The following is a 16,174-nucleotide window of genomic DNA, read 5'->3' as shown; positions in this document are numbered from 1 at the left end:
TTGCTGTCCTGCATTGAACCCGGCAAAGCCCTCTTCCCCCCTTTCTTTCCCCAGAGCCCTCTGAACGGCTAGCATATCGCTGCCAACATTTTTGTTTTCCCTCCCACACTTCGATACCCTTCCCTGATTCCCCCCGCCTTGCACCTTTGCCTCATTCTGGGTATTGTTCTAATTCTTTGCCGCATAAAGAGTTCAGAAATGCCCGGTCTAGCACTGGTGGGGAAATGATGATCTGCTGAGATGGGAGACACCAAATTTTCTGAAAGGTGGCTCAACAACTTTAGGGGTGTCCTGGTTTTTACTTTTTGAAATATGGCAGCCCTGGTGTGTCTGCATGTTGTGGAGAGGGATGCCACTCCTGAAAGCAGCAGTCACAGAAGTGGAAAGGAACAATCAATGTTTCAATGCGGCATGCAGCCACAGCGACGGCAGCGCTTGCGAGGGCGATCGTTCCTGCTGGCGTGGAGCAGGATGGCTCCGAGCCAGGTAGTCACACTCCACAGCAGAATGCACGCTCCCCTTCCCATTGTGAAGGGGAAGCCTTGTGTAACTCCCAACTTCTGCCTGCCACAGACCCCAGCATGTGGGCAAACTAGCTAAGGGGCGAGAGCTGGCCTCCTTGTCCTTGAAACTATAACTGTTGTCAGTCACACCGAGCCGTCGGCTCTCGTCTTTGGCAAACTTCGCTTCTGTGTGGGAATCCTGCCCTGCTGTGGAGGAGAGGTTGAAGGTCTTGCGGTAGACCAGCGTATAAAGATTAAATGACTGTAGCCAGGAAGGGTGGATTTCAAAAAGGGCTGGTGACTCAATTCATATCCCCCTCGAAATGTCGGAGTTTCCTTCTGCACAGAGCACCACCTCCCTTGAAGGATTAGGGATGAGTTGTCCCTATTTTAATCACTGTGTAGCTAATCCCTTTTTTAAAAAGTTATAAAAAATAGTGAATCTATCCATTTAGTAAGGTTAATTTGTCACTACTTTAAAAGGGAGGGGGAAGGTTGCTGGCTTAAAAAAAAGGTTTCTGGGATCTTTATGGGAAAGTGCTCTTCCATCGAATGGGGAGTCATTGTATGGTTGCTACCTGAGCCAAAAGTAGTCCAGCTTAGTCTTGGACCTTCTACAGCACCCTGAAAAATTTGGTTTGGTTCTCATTTTCATGTGAACCGATCTCACTTGCGCTTCCTGAAAACGATATCCGAACCTATAGGCAGCTCTCCTGTGAAATACACACTCGCTTCTCCAAGTTTGGCAAGGCAGTTCTCCAACCCACTCACCTCCCAAAATGATCTATACCCAAAAAAAAAAAGTATACTAAAAAAAAGTGTGCATAAAAATGCATACGTGAATGAAAGTAAGATATAAAAAGTGTTGTATTTGACAAAATTGCATGCAGTATTGTACGCATCGGAAGAAATGTGCACTAAAACACTGACAAATTTTCGTGAGAGTATTTTAATGTGTCACAAGTCAAGGTGAAAATGTGGTGAACTGAATTTAAATCTGGAAAAATCAGAGAAACCAAGAGTGACAAATTTCACTTTGTCTTTCAGTATTATGCAACCTATTTGCCTACACTCTCAACCATTTGCTACTTCTTGTTTTTTAACGCTTTATTCTTAGGTAAAAGGCCTTTATTATCCCTAGGTGGCATTGTATCTTTCAATTTAATAAATCTGCCTGCTGTCCTTCGCATACAGAACTCATATGGCAACCTTTATTATGATTTTGTGGCATTTTAAAGTGCCATAGCCCTAATTCATGGCTAAAGTTAAGTTAGGGCTTAAATTGCCATCTTTGCTGAGAAGTAACATCCAACTAAGTTTTGCTTGGAGTGGACCTGATGAAATTAAGGAAGATGACAAAACTCAGTTCGTTGATTCCAAAGGATCTGCTCTGAGTAAGTTAAATACCACCCATTAAGCACAATGGGGAATTATTGACAAATAATGTTGTTTGCTCCAGATGCTGCGGACATCATCACTAACTTTACCAGGACAGCAGCCTAAATGCCACTCCTCTTAACCTTTCCATTTTTCTCACCTCACTGTGACAATGAAGCATTTTTGGAACATGACCTCTTATGGTCTTACCTTTATCACTAAATAATAATAATAATAATAATAATAATAATAATAGTAATTCATACCCTGCCCACTCTGGGCAGCTCCCAACAGAGTATTAAAAACACGATAAAACCTCAAACATTAAAAACCTCCCTAAACAGGGCTGCCTTCAAATGTCCTCTAAAAGTCAGATGGTTGTTTATTTCCTTGACATCTGATGGGAGGGTGTTACAGGGATTGGATACTAATACACAAAAATGTTTTGGTCCTTCCATGTGGTATCATCTGACAGCCCCACCTAGCATGATTTATGCAACTAGACAATGGAGTGCAAATTGCAAGGAGGCTCCTTGCTTTGATTATGTCACCCTTCCCTTTGTATTCAAGGCACACTCAGCTGGTGCAAATCGATACAGTGTTATTGACTCCAGCGCAGAGCTGCTCATTTACATCCGACGGAGGTTGGTGCCTATGCTCTTCAGTTGAAACCGCTACAGAGGTCCTCCCCACCGTTGCAACGGACTATCCATGTCATAATGCACACAGCTGGCTGACTCCGCAAAGGAGGGAGAGCTAACGTGGTGTAGTGGTTAAGAGCGGTAGACGCCTAATCTGGTGAACCGGGTTCGCGTCTCCGCTCCTCCACATGCAGCTGCTGGGTGACCTTGGGCTAGTCACACTTCTCTGAAGTTTCTCAGCCTCACTCACCTCACACAGTGTTTGTTGTGGGGGAGGAAGGGAAAGGAGAATGTTAGCCACTTTGAGACTCCTTCGGGTAGCGATAAAGCGGGATATCAAATCCAAACTTTTCTTCTTCTTCTCTTCTAAGAGCTGTGAAGAAGGGGAGATCTTGATGGGGGGCGTTTGTCATGTGCAAGAGTAAGAATGTTGATCCTCCCATGATGTCATTCATGGACTGGTTGGATGCAGAGGAATGGGGGGAGGAACTGGCTGGGGAACCCCAAGGGAAGAAGGTTCAGAGTCCGGGAAGTGGCGGTGGGGTGGTGATGAGGGGTCAGAGAGAGAAGCCTGGACGGGGGGAGGTGTCAGAAGAGGTAACAGGACTGAGTGACCTGGGAGAGTCTGTGGCAGAGAGGAGCCCAGAATCAGAGGCACAGACCCTCCAAGTGTCCCTGTCAGGGACGTTCCTGATTTACAGATGCCGTCCCGGTTTCTGATTTGACCCCGAAACGTCCCACTTTTCCTTAGGATGTTGCTATTTTCATTGGAGAAATGTTGGAGGGTATGGATACAGGTAGGTAGCCGTGTTGATCTGCCGTGGTCAAAACAAAATAAAAAAAATTCCTTCCAGTAGCACCTTAGAGACCAACTAAGTTTGTTTTTGGTATGAGCTTTCGTGTGCATGCACACTTCTTCAGGGTATGGAGTTATTTGACCCCCCAAGCTGTCTGAAGGCAATCCTGAATAGGGATGGTTATTTTATATCATATTTAACATTTTATTATGTTTTTATATATGTTGGAGGCTGCACAGTGTGGCTGGGGCAACCTAGTAAGATGTGTGAGGTATAAATAGTAAGAATATCATTATGGAATGGGACGTCCCTATTTTCACTGGAGAAATGTTGGAGGGTATGGAGTTATCTGACCTTCAAGACGTATCATCATCATCATCATTATTTGGGAAATCACAAAGGAAAATGAGAGTCAGGAACTGCTGAAGGGAAGATAAATTTGTCAACATTATCTATGTTAGAATCTCACAACCACTCAGAGGCGGCCTAGTATGTGTCACGGGATGGAAGCATCGGTTTTTGACCTAGCCTACGGGGAATTCCATGGTGCTTTATTCTTAAATATATGTGCCATTTTCAAAAGCTCTTTTTATTGTCCCGCTCTCCTCTATAACACTCTATAGCCTCAGGATACACAAAATTCCCATCCCCATAGAAAGCATCCTTGCCCTGGTCATGCCAAAGGTCAGGAGTTGACCTCTGAACCATCACTTTGCGGCACTCGCAATGAAGCTGCTTTCCTCATCTCCTTTTTATATTTTATATTTTTTAATGGGATAACATGGGCCAGCACGGCTTGGCACTCAAGTCCTGTTTATTCCTGCACGAACTGCTGATGTTTCAATGAATTTGAAGGTTTAGTTCAGCTCATATAGAGAAGCAGGCATGTTGCTTGCAAATTTCAGGCAGCCAAAGACCTAAGCCAAGTACATGTCACAATTTTGGTGATGGATAATGGTATTTCATGACACATAATTAAATGTGTGGGAGACAGGTGATAACAGCAGATAAAGAAGATTCAGTCATTTAAAAAGAGGAAGTATCAGACACAACGTATTTAATTAGATAATTGCCAATAACCAGCAAAAAAACAATCTAAACATCCAGGCCAATCTATACATGCTATATGTATACGTAGGTTTTGTTTGTTTGTTTGTTTGTTTGTGTATGCATTACCGGCTTAAAATGTAGCATGCTCATTCTTTTTCTCAATTTGGATTAAAGCTGGTTTTGGGGGGAAATCCATCAAAACACAGCAAAAAAATGGCAAGACAAAGACAACATAGATACGGATTATGGCTAACCTCGTGCACACATTGCTTCCCAGTCTTTCGCCAGCTATTTTGTAGTAGTTAACTCTCCCAATGAAATGAAAAGGAGTTTGGTGCTTAGTTTTGACTGATTCGTTGTCAATGTTATTCTTCTCTCAAGAGCTGTGCAATTGCTTGTCATTGCACTGGGGCCAGTGGGGCAAATTGGAGGTTATGTTGCAGCAATGACTTGAAGATGGTTCCCCATGTTTATCCTGTTGCCTGCACGATGCAAATTTAATTCATCAGTGCCTGCTGCATGTAAGATGCTAATTAAATGGTTTATTTTATTCAAATATATAATTATAGGCTATTATTTAATTTGCTTTGTTTTGGAGTGATTCCCGCCCTTGTGGTCCTCAGAGGAATCTTTGGCAAAGCTGTCAAATTGATGACATTTGCATTTGATAATTTGTATAGCATAATTGCAGTAAATTCACATAAGCCACGGCTTGCAAACTCTAAAAATGCAGAGCTCAGCAGCACAACAAGCCCAGCGATGATAAGGGATCTGACTTTTAATAGCTGCCATAAAATCTCGCTCTTTAAGCCACAAAACAAAGCTAATTAAGACAGAAAAATTCCAGCATCAATTAAAAGTGATTTCCTCCTCAGTCGTAAAAAGCTTTCTGGTTTCCTTTTTTTTTCCCCTCAGTTTTTCCAAAAGGCATGTATAACACAGGCCATTTTGGATTCAGGCCAAGAAGATCTGTGTAAGCTGGTTCAAGAATGCCATGGAAAGCTGCTCAGTGGATTAAGATGTACATGATAGTATTCACATCAGACACACACAAATAAAACCAGGAGTAACTAAGGGCCCAACATTTAATTTAAGTTTATAGATAAGCTGAGATATATATTTTGCCTGCATGCACACTCCTTCTATCCTCCCCATTCACCACAATCAAACCAGTAAGTCTCTAATTAACCATAGTTTCTCATAATAAAAAAAATCCTTCCAGTAGCACCTTTAAGACCAACTAAGTTAGTTCTTGGTATGAGCTTTCGTGTGCAAGCACACTTCTTCAGAAGAAGTGTGCTTGCACACGAAAGCTCATACCAAGAACTAACTTAGTTGGTCTTAAAGGTGCTACTGGAAGGATTTTTTTTTATTTTGACTATGGCAGACCAACACGGCTACCTATCTGTACATAGTTTCTCATGTTGTTGAAACTGGGAAGCTAGGGTTATTGAGTCTGGAACAAGCCAGGATCTTAAGCCAAGTTCAAGAGCCAGTGTGGTGTAGTGGTTAAGAGCGGTGGACTCATAATCTGGTGAACCGGGTTCACTTCCCTGCTCCTCCACATGCAGCTGCTGGGTGACCTTGGGCTAGTCACACTTCTCTGAAGTCTCTCAGCCTCACTCACCTCACACAGTGTTTGTTGTGGGGGAGGAAGGGAAAGGAATATGTTAGCCGCTTTGAGACTCTGTCAGGCAGTGATAAAGCGGGATATATATATATATATTTTTAAAAAGCAGTGATGTCATATCCTGGGTTCTTCCAAGCCTGAGAACATTGCTGTGAATTGGGAAGGAAGTAGGAAAAGGACTTGTGTACACAGGGCATAGGCTCTTGTGCAGGCATAGGCAAACACGGCCCTCCAGATGTTTTGGGACTACAGCTCCCATCATCCCTAGCTAACAGGACCAGTGGTCAGGGATGATGGGAATTGTAGTCCCAAAACATCTGGAGGGCTGAGTTGGCCTATGCGTGCTCTTGTGTATCTGCTACAGAGTTCAAATGAATTTGGTCCTATGCAGGCTTGCCCCAAAGTAAGTCCTACTGAGTTCAAAGGAATTTGCAGCCTGATCCTACCTAGTGATACTCTGCTCTGTTTCATAGCCTCCTCTTTCACTTCCACCACTGGTTCCTTCACCCAGAGCTTTCCTTCCCTCAGCATTGTGTATGTTCAGCCTGTGAAAGAGGAGACTGAGAGGATATATGATAGCCATATTCAAATATCTCAAGGGCTGTCACATGGAAGAGGGAACAAGCCTGTTTTCTCCTGCTCTGGAGGGTAGGCCTTCAGGTTACAAGAAAGGAGATTCCAACCAAACATCGGGAATAACTTTTGGACAGTAAGAGCTGTTTGACAGTGGGAAGGTCTCCCTCGGAAGGTGGTGGACTCTCCTTCGTTTGAGCTTTGTAAGCAGAGGTTGGATGGCCATCTGTCATGGAAACTTTAGCTGAGATTCCTGCATTGCAGGGGGTTTGGACTAGATGACTCTCGGGCTACAATTCTATGATTCTAGTTCCATGGATGAAAAGCCATTGATTTCATGTTTGTCTTAAGCCTGTTTGAGACTGTGTTGTTTTGTGGCCTCAGAGTGCAACGAAGCAAAAGACAGAGGTCTAGCACAAGGTCAGACATGGCAGAAGCTCTTTTCCCCTTGAAGTTTTTAACGAACAAGAAGTTGTGGCAGCACTCCAAAGCAGAAGTCCCATTTTCCCCCAAGGCTTGTTGATATAGACCAGAGATATGTCCTCTGTTGAGCCCTTGGGATTCTCTCTATGATATACACCCTCCTAAGCCACAGCCATCACCAGCTCTGCTGTGAAACTCCTGGAATACTTTTGCCATGCTGTAATTTGTCCTTGAACTCAGACAATGCCCCTTCCTTGTCTGCATGGAGGAGAGAGAGGGCCGTGGCTTGGTGTGTAGAAGCTAGTTTCCTGTACAAAGGTAAAATTCACAGGCAAGTCAGATGAGGGTAAGACTGACGCCTTTTGATTTTTACTACATTATTGTTAATTGGGAATAAGAAACCCATGATGATCTACTGCAAATCATTGAGGGAGCTACCTGCATTCTTCGCTCTCCCACCCCAACAATATTGATTACTTTGTTTCTTGTAAGGTAATCAGAAATCAGGTCCTCCAGGTGTCCCTATTTTCCAGGGACAGTCTGGGATTTACAGAAGCCGCCCTGGTTTTTAATTTGATCCAGGAATGTCCATAAGTCCAGTCCATTTTGGCGGCCCACCAGTTGGTTTAATCCGGCCCCTGTGGCAGTTTATTTCCTGGGGTAAAAAACCCTCAATAACTTCAACCCTAAAAAAAGATCCACAACTTTGGTCGGCCCTCACGGCCATTTACTTCATCAAATCTGGCCCTCTTTGAAAAAAGTTTGGACACCACTGCTAGAAGGTCTCTGCATTGGAGAAATGTTGGAGGGTATAGAGTTATGTGACCCCTGAGCCAAGGAGATAAGTAACTATACAACCTTTAAAAGACATCTGAAGGAAGCCCTATAGAGGGAAGGTTTTTAAAATATATATATATTATTTTTTATATGTTGAACAGCCTTTACCAAAGGTGTCATGGACTCTCAAACTCAGGATGAAAGGGAGAAACATGCTAAGAGGAAGGCATGCTTGGCAAACCCTCACTGTGATCAACTCCTGCCCGGAAACCTATGTCCCCACTATGGAAGGACATGTGGATCCAGAATTGGCCTCCACAATCACTTACGGACTCACTGTTAAGACCGTGTTTATGTAAGACAATCTTAGCTATGAGTGATTGCCAAAGAAGGAAGAAATAATAAAATTATTATTATTATTATTATTATTATTATTATTATTATTATTATTATATAGGACAACCCTATTTTCATCGGAGAAAAGTTGGAGGGTACGAGAGATGCTATCCAAGCACTTCACAGCCTGACAAAAGCAAATGGTGTGAATGCCTGCCTGCTTGCATTCAAAATCCTTTACAGTTCTTATCTCGCTGGGATCAAAATTGCTTTGTGGATTACTGGTGTAGTTGTTTTTACTGGTCGATTAATGTGTAACACTGAAAATCCTATAATCGCTGAAAATGACATCATCATTCCTGAAACGTTACCCACCCCAATGAGCAGCTCTAATTCACACCCTGACCCTCCACGTATTACAAATGTTAGGCGGAGCATAGAACAGAGCCATTAGGCTATTACAGATTATTACCAGTATTCGGAGAATCCTCTGACATTTCAAGGGTTGCAGTGAGACCTTCTTTGCATTTACCTTTCACAAGGAGTTGGTTTAAATCACTTATTATTAATAGTAATAATTTAAAGGGACTAAGTGGTGTTCTTGGAAACACAGAAGCTTGCATGAAATCCTGGATCATATTCAGAAATACTATGTAGGACAGAAGTCACCCTAGAGGGCCAGTTCATGCAGAGTGTGTTCTGCCCTGAAACCAAACAGTAGTAGATGCTCTCTAGCTGAATAAAGGCCTTGTCAGAGCGATATAGTAAATCCTAGAAAGAGCCTGACTGTGGCTGACTTGAAATTGTTGATTTACATTCTCTGGGACAATGGGCAGTTTCTCCTGGTAATTACACATTCGGCTTTTAAGTTATGTACATCATATTTCACATATCATGTTGTGGCCTGTTTCCCCCCCTTCTCTCCCGCAAGAGAATAAAGCACAAACACAGTGGTGTGTGTGTTTCATCATTTCCTTAAAAAATATATATAATGCTTCTCACTGGTAAAGCAGTTGCTTTCTGTGTTTTCTATATGACATCTCAAAAAAGACTAGAGGCAACAAATCTATGTTTAATATTTTTGTGTGTGTGTGTCTGCAAGAGCTCTCGATATGTTGTTCCGGTGCTGTTTTTAACTGTTCAAGATCTTTATGTGTCTGTAGTCTTTTCTTTTTAACACTTTGTGCATTGCCAGCTTTCATTTGTGGTATGTGTGTTTGTCTGTGTGTGTGTGTGTGTGTGTGTGGTTTATTAACTTAAACAATGTATATACTGCTTAACTACAGTAGCATCTAAGCGGTTTACAAAGATACAATATAAAAATAAAAAGTAAGCATCAGTTGAAACTATAAAGTCAACCCACGAATTCCATTGGTGGGGGGACATTTTATATACAGTCGTACCTTGGTTTTTGAATAGCCTAGTTCTTGAACGTTTTGGCTCCCAAACAATTGAAACCCGGAAGTGAGTGTTCCAGTTTCCGAACATTCTTTTGGAAGCCGAATATCCGACGGGGCTTCCGATTGGCTGCAGGAGCTTCCTGCAGCCAATCGGAAGCCGTGCTTTGGTTTTCGAATGTTTTGGAAGTCGAATGGACTTCCAGAATGTATTGCATTTGACTTCTGTACTTCTTCTGCTGGCTTTTTCTTTGTGAACAGCCTGCGGAACTTTTTCTTAATGGGTGGTGTAGAAACATTTGCAAACGAACAAATATAAATATGAGGTATCTTTCACAAATGACGAAAGCTCCTCTCAGGCCTTGTGCCTGTTTGGAAGAGGGGTTGAGTGGGATCAGGCCACTGGCAGAGGCGGTCTTAGGGTAGCACAACTAGTTCGGCCACACTGGGCACCACACACGATGCTGTAGAACAGAACAAGAGAGGCACGTGGCACCAAATTTTAGCATCACACAGGGCACTGCTGAAATTTGAGAGTCCAAAGTCCACCACTGCCACTAAGAAGATGTAACTGAAATGCAACACAATCCCAAACACAACTACTCAGAAGTTAAGTCCCATTCAGTTCAGTGAGGCTTCCTCACAGTTTATTGAGTAGAGCACCCTTAATCACATTTTAATAATAATAATAATAATAATAATAATAATAATAATAATAATACTTTTTATCATTTATATCCCACTGGCTGGGTTTCCCCAGCCACTTTGGGTGGCTTACAGAATATCTAAAAACATAATAAAACATCAAACATTAAACACTTTCCAATACAGGGCTGCCTTCAGATGTTTTCTAAAAGTTATGTGGTTCTTTATCTCCTTGACATCTGAAGGGAGGGTGTTCTACAGGGAGGGCGCCACTACCGAGAAGGCCCTCTGCCTGGTTCCCTGTAACTTCGCTTCTCACCCTCAAGGAACTAGCAGAAGACCCTCAGAGGAGGACCTCAGTGCCTGGGCTGAACGATGGGGGTGGAGATGCTCCTTCAGGTATACTGGGCCGAAGCCATTTCAGTTTATCCTGTGCCTCCCTGTTCCTCTGTTTTCTAGCCTGTGGAAAACTTTAGTTTGTACGCAAGTTCCTCGGGACAGAGAATTGTTCCTTGGTGCAGCACCATGCACACAGTGTTGTGTGTGTGTGTGAAGCAAAAACTAATCTCAGCACCTATTTTAGTGCGATTTACAACTTCCAGATTCTGTGGCTGATTCCAAGAATGAGGCCTGGCTCAAATTAAGCCTTGTTTTACTATATTTCCATATTGTTATTCTGGACCCCAAGTGGTTGGGCGGAGGAGTAGGAAGCCCACTAGAAGTCTATGGCTGTGTGCTCTCCATACATTTAAAGCAGAGTGTCCTCCAAAACTATATTGGAAACTGTACTGCATCCCTCACAGAGCTACTATTTATTTATGCCAACAATTTGTATAACCAGCACCCATAACAAACTACAGTTCCCAGGAATTTTATTTTAGGGGGGTGGGATGTGTTTTAAATTTGCTTTAAACGTTTGGTGTACGTACGCAGCCTACACTGTGATCATTTCAGCGGAAAGTATTTAATGTATCTGACCTGGTTTTTTGTGGTTTTGGAAAAGCTCAACAGCTTTTTCTTTTTCTTTCAAGGGGGTGGGAGAAATGGTGGGTCTGTAGGTGCTCTGGGATTTCCAGGATTAGTTCAGCAGCCATTGCAGCACTTTAGCAAACAAGATCAAGCCTGTCAAGTCTTGTTAATGCTTGGAAGAAAAAGACGTGATTTCTTCCCCAAGATTCCTTGAGGCATTTGGAGAGGAAGGAGAGGTTAGAGCAGTCAAGGATTTCACAAGACAATCCTTAAATTTGAAGAATATTGATGGCTGGCTGTGGGCTGCACACAAGTGAGAGGAAGGCTTGCTGGTTTCATTAGAACAATTTGGAGCCAACAGCAAAACACAAAGGTTTGATAACATCCAGCAGCTGTTCAATTACAGGCAAACAAAGAAACAAACAAATGTAGATTGCAATGTGTCTCTTAACCCGTGTGTAGTGCCCCCAATGAGGTTGCAAGGGGGGTGTTATTTACTTTTGTCACCTACCAGATATATAGCTGAATAATGTGGGTTGGGTCGGTGTGACCAGGAATGACATCTGGCTGGAATTTACAAGACCTGTTAGGCTATTGCTCTCTAATCCTGAAATTTCCGTAAGTGGAAAAGTTTTAAGAAACAACCTCTCCCTCCCCTCCAAATAACACGCCCCCCCCACCTATCAATATCCAGTTAGTCAACCAGTCCATTAGAATATGGATTAATAGAGCCCTGCCTGGAATCCTGGGACCAGACTCGATATAAAATAATAATAATAATAATAATAATAATAATAATAATAATAATAATAATTTATTATTTATTATTTATTATTTATACCCCGCCTATCTGGCTGAGTCTCCCCAGCCACTCTGGGCGGCTTCCAATCAAGTATTAAAAACAATACAGCATTAAATGTTAAAAACTTCCCTAAACAGGGCTGCCTTCAGATGTCTTTTAAAGAGAAGATAGCTGCATATTTCCTTCACATCTGAAGGGAGGGCGTTCCACAGGGCGGGCACCACTACCGAGAAGGCCCTCTGTCTGGGTCCCTGTAACCTCACTTCTTGCAATGAGGGAACCGCCAGAAGGCCCTCGGTGCTGGATCTCAGTGTCTGGGCAGAACGATGGGGGTGGAGACATTCCTTCAGGTATACAGGACCGAGGCCATTTAGGGCTTTAAAGGTCAGCACCAACACTTTGAATTGTGCTCGGAAACGTACTGGGAGACAATGCAGATCTCTCAGTGTTATGTGGTCCTGAGAGGCACCTTCCCATTTATTGGCTGTTATACTATTAGTGACGGGCAACCTCCTTCATCACCCGGGAGAGCCTATGGACTCCAAGCCCAAGTTCCAATCTCCAATACAGTACATATTGTGAAGATAAGGGTGGGACAAAGTAGACAAGGGTTGACATGAGAAGAGCATGGTAGAAGGCAGGGAGATCAGAGTGGGCCAAGAGACTAAAGTAGCCTTTCTCAACCTGTGAGTCCCAGATGTTGTTGAACTACAACTCCCATCACTCCTAGCTAGCAAGGCCAGAGCTCAGGGATGATGGGAGTTGTAGTCCAACAACATCTGGGGACCTACAGATTGAGAACTGCTGGACTAAAGGGACTGGAACAGCATCTTGGGTGCCCAGATGTTGGAACTACAATTCCCATAATGCCTGACCATTGGGCCGTGCTACCGGAGGCTGGTGGGAATGTAGTCTAGCAGCGTCAGGAGACCTAAGGTTGGGAAAGGCAGGACTAGATGGGGAAGAAACTGCTCCAAACATGATTGTATCAGTGCATCTTTGTCATAAGGCAAGAGGTACGTACATTTGCCTGCGAACATGCAAATACGTCTGCATTTTGGAATTGGGTTGTTAGCATATGTGATTGTATAAACCTGGTAGCCTTTCTTCCTTTCAATTCATGCATTAATTGCTTATGCTATCAACGTGAAAAATCTTGACTGCACCAACAGTCGCTAGAAAAGGCACGGAGAAATAAAGCGGTGCCAGATTGTGCCTTACATTTTTAAGGTCTAGGGAATCTGTGTCTGTTGTTGCCACCGGTTGATGATGTGTGAAAAGCTGAATGCCTTGACCCAGGGCCTGAGGGAGAATTTGACCTCTGTTTCCTGGTTCCCCATAGGAAATCATACATAATCTATCTCTTTATCAGTAGTTTTAAGTATTAGCATATTCCAGTCATTGAAGAAAAGTGCCAATTACTTCCTAAGGCACTTTTCTTTTCTGTTTTTAATTGCAGAAGCACCCAAACTTCCTGTCAGCTCCATCAGGGTCCTGCTATTTGTAAGTGAAAACCTTGCCTCCTTCCTCAGTCCTAACACGCAGAATGTCATGGTTGCCCATATGTTAGAAAAGCATCCTTTGGAGAAGGAACTTCAGCATAATGGCAATTATTCAGGCTACATCTGCAGTATGCTGCATGATTTTTAAAGAGCCATTGCTGTTTATGAAGCAGAAAGCCAGGAACCTTTCAAAAATATTCGCATGAAAAAACCATTAAAAAAAAATCTGGAACCAACTTTAAAACGAGCCTTTGGTGGCTCATTTACATAATTCATTTCTGAAGCATTAATTAGCAAGGGTGCATAATTGTTCCTCTGCCCATTTGCACTTTAATTTCCAATGCAGATACAAATTAGAAAACACACTTTGTACAGTAGCATAAGGACAAAGTGTGCCATTTGGAATGAGTGCTAATTTACAGCAATGCTATCCATGAAAAGTATGGATGTTGTATGTGTTCCGCAACTAAGACAGTGTGCTTTGCCTGGCTCTAAAATTCCTTGGAAAAGCCACACACAGTAAGTCTGTGGAAAAGATGACACAGGAATAATTCATCAGGTACTTTGTTCGGTGCATTTGTTTCAAATGGATTTGAAAGAATCGTTTCCATTACAAGTAAACATATGTGAAACCTTTGGGAGGAATGCTATTTCGCATTTTCGTTTCCTGGTCCAGAGCAGCAGATACGCACAGAAAATCTACAGCTACTGATTTCAGTTTCATCAGATTCCAGGTGAGCAACATCAGTTCATCTAATAGCAAACTCAAGAAGTTGAATACTCAACCATTTGGAAGCAAAATGAGCCCACCAGCCAAAAATAAGACAGTGGTTTCTACATATTTTGAAGATTCCACCCCCACCTACATATGTAGAAATTTTTTTGAGCTTGTATGTTTTTTAAAAAATGAAATTAAAATCAGCCCAAATAAAGTATGTACCAGACCCTCCATGTGTCCCTGTTTTCCAGGGACAGTCCCAGATTTACAGACGGTGTCCCACTTTCTGATTTGATCCCAAAATGTTCCACTTTTCCTTAGGACGTCCCTATTTTTGTCAGAGAAATGTTGGAGGGTATGGAGTTATGCGACCCCTGAGCCAAGAAGATAAGTACTGTAACTGACAACCTTAGAAGACATCTGAAGGCAGTCCTGTACAGTGGTACCTTGAGTTACATACGCTTCAGGTTACAGACTCCGCTAACCCAGAAATAGCACCTTGGGTTAAGAACTTTGCTTCAGGATGAGAACAGAAATTGCGCGGCAGCGGGACGCCCCATTAGCTAAAGTGGTACCTCAGGTTAAGAACAGTTTCAGGTTAAGAACGGACCTCCAGAACGAATTAAGTTCTTAACCCGAGGTATTGTTTTATTATTTTTATTTATATGTTGGAAACTGCCCAGAGTGGCTTGGGCAGTCCAGTCAGATGGGCTGGGTATAAAATGATGATGGTGATGATGATGTTGATGATGGAATAGGATATCCTATTTTCGTCAGAGAAATGTTGAGGGATACAATACCAACGAGCTATATAACCTCGCCCTGGATCAGGATGATGGGTTTTATTTCCTCTGAACCCAGCAATATGTTAGAAGCAGAAGAGATTTACACACATCATTGATGGGCAACAGATGCAGAGTCAGCCCAACTCATTTTGCAACCTGAGACAAAGATGGTACCCTCCCAGGGGTGCCAAATTGAATAAAATATCGGGGGGCAGGTAAGCTCCACAGCACATAATTGATCACAAGACACACCATTTAAATGGCAAAGCCCATCAGCTTGGTAAAGGTAACGGGACCCCTGACCATTAGGTCCAGCCGTGACAGACTCTGAGGTTGCAGCGCTCATCTCACTTTATTGGCCGAGGGAGCTGGCGTACAGCTTCTGGGTCATGTGGCTAGCATGACTAAGCCACTTCTGGCGAACCAGAGCAGTGCGTGGAAACACCATTTACCTTCCCGCCTATTTATCTACTTGCACTTTGACATGCTTTTGAACTGCTAGGTTGGCAGGAGCAGGGACCGAGCAATGGGAGCTCACCCTGTCACGGGGATTTGAACCGCCGACCTTCTGATCGGCAAGTCCCAGGCTCTGTGGTTTAACCCACTCCCTTGGAGCGGCCCTCAAATATTTAAGGGGGGGCGCGAAGGGACCTCAGCCCCTAGAATTTGGCTCCTATGTACCCTCCCATTCAATGTGTAGAACCCAACAGGACTGGTATGTCGCAACCTCCTGATGGTAGGGCCGGCTTTGCATAGATGTATTTTGCAGTCTCAAATGTTTATTGACATCAGTAAGGCTGTTCAAAGTGTTGAGCTGTTGCTGTTGTCTTAAATTAATGAACAAAATAATTGGATTCAGACCAGAAATATTCTTACTAAGTGAAGATACTTGAGAGGTATCCTTTGAATTAATTGTTCAGACTGGGTTTGCTTTTGTTTTTTTTAACAATAATGGCATCAGCACCACATGCCCTTTCGCAAACACATCCAATTAGGAGCTGATTAAAAGGCAACACTTTTAAACAACAGAGCATTTATTCAATTACATACGCTAATGCTTTCAGCCTTGTCCTGTGACACTTTCCTTTTTTTTTTTTTTTTTTTTTGCAATGTTAAAATGAGCCCATTTGAGGCTCTGCAATTGCAAGCCAAAAGACGATTGTTCCTTTTCATTCAGGCTGCAACGCTGTGCACAGTTACTGGGGAGTAACCACAATGAACTCAGTAGGACCTGATCCTAAGTAAACAC

Source organism: Podarcis pityusensis (assembly GCF_964106645.2).
Source record: "Podarcis pityusensis genome assembly, chromosome: 3".
Taxonomy (NCBI): domain Eukaryota; kingdom Metazoa; phylum Chordata; class Lepidosauria; order Squamata; family Lacertidae; genus Podarcis; species Podarcis pityusensis.
Note: the sequence above shows the minus strand (reverse complement) of the source record.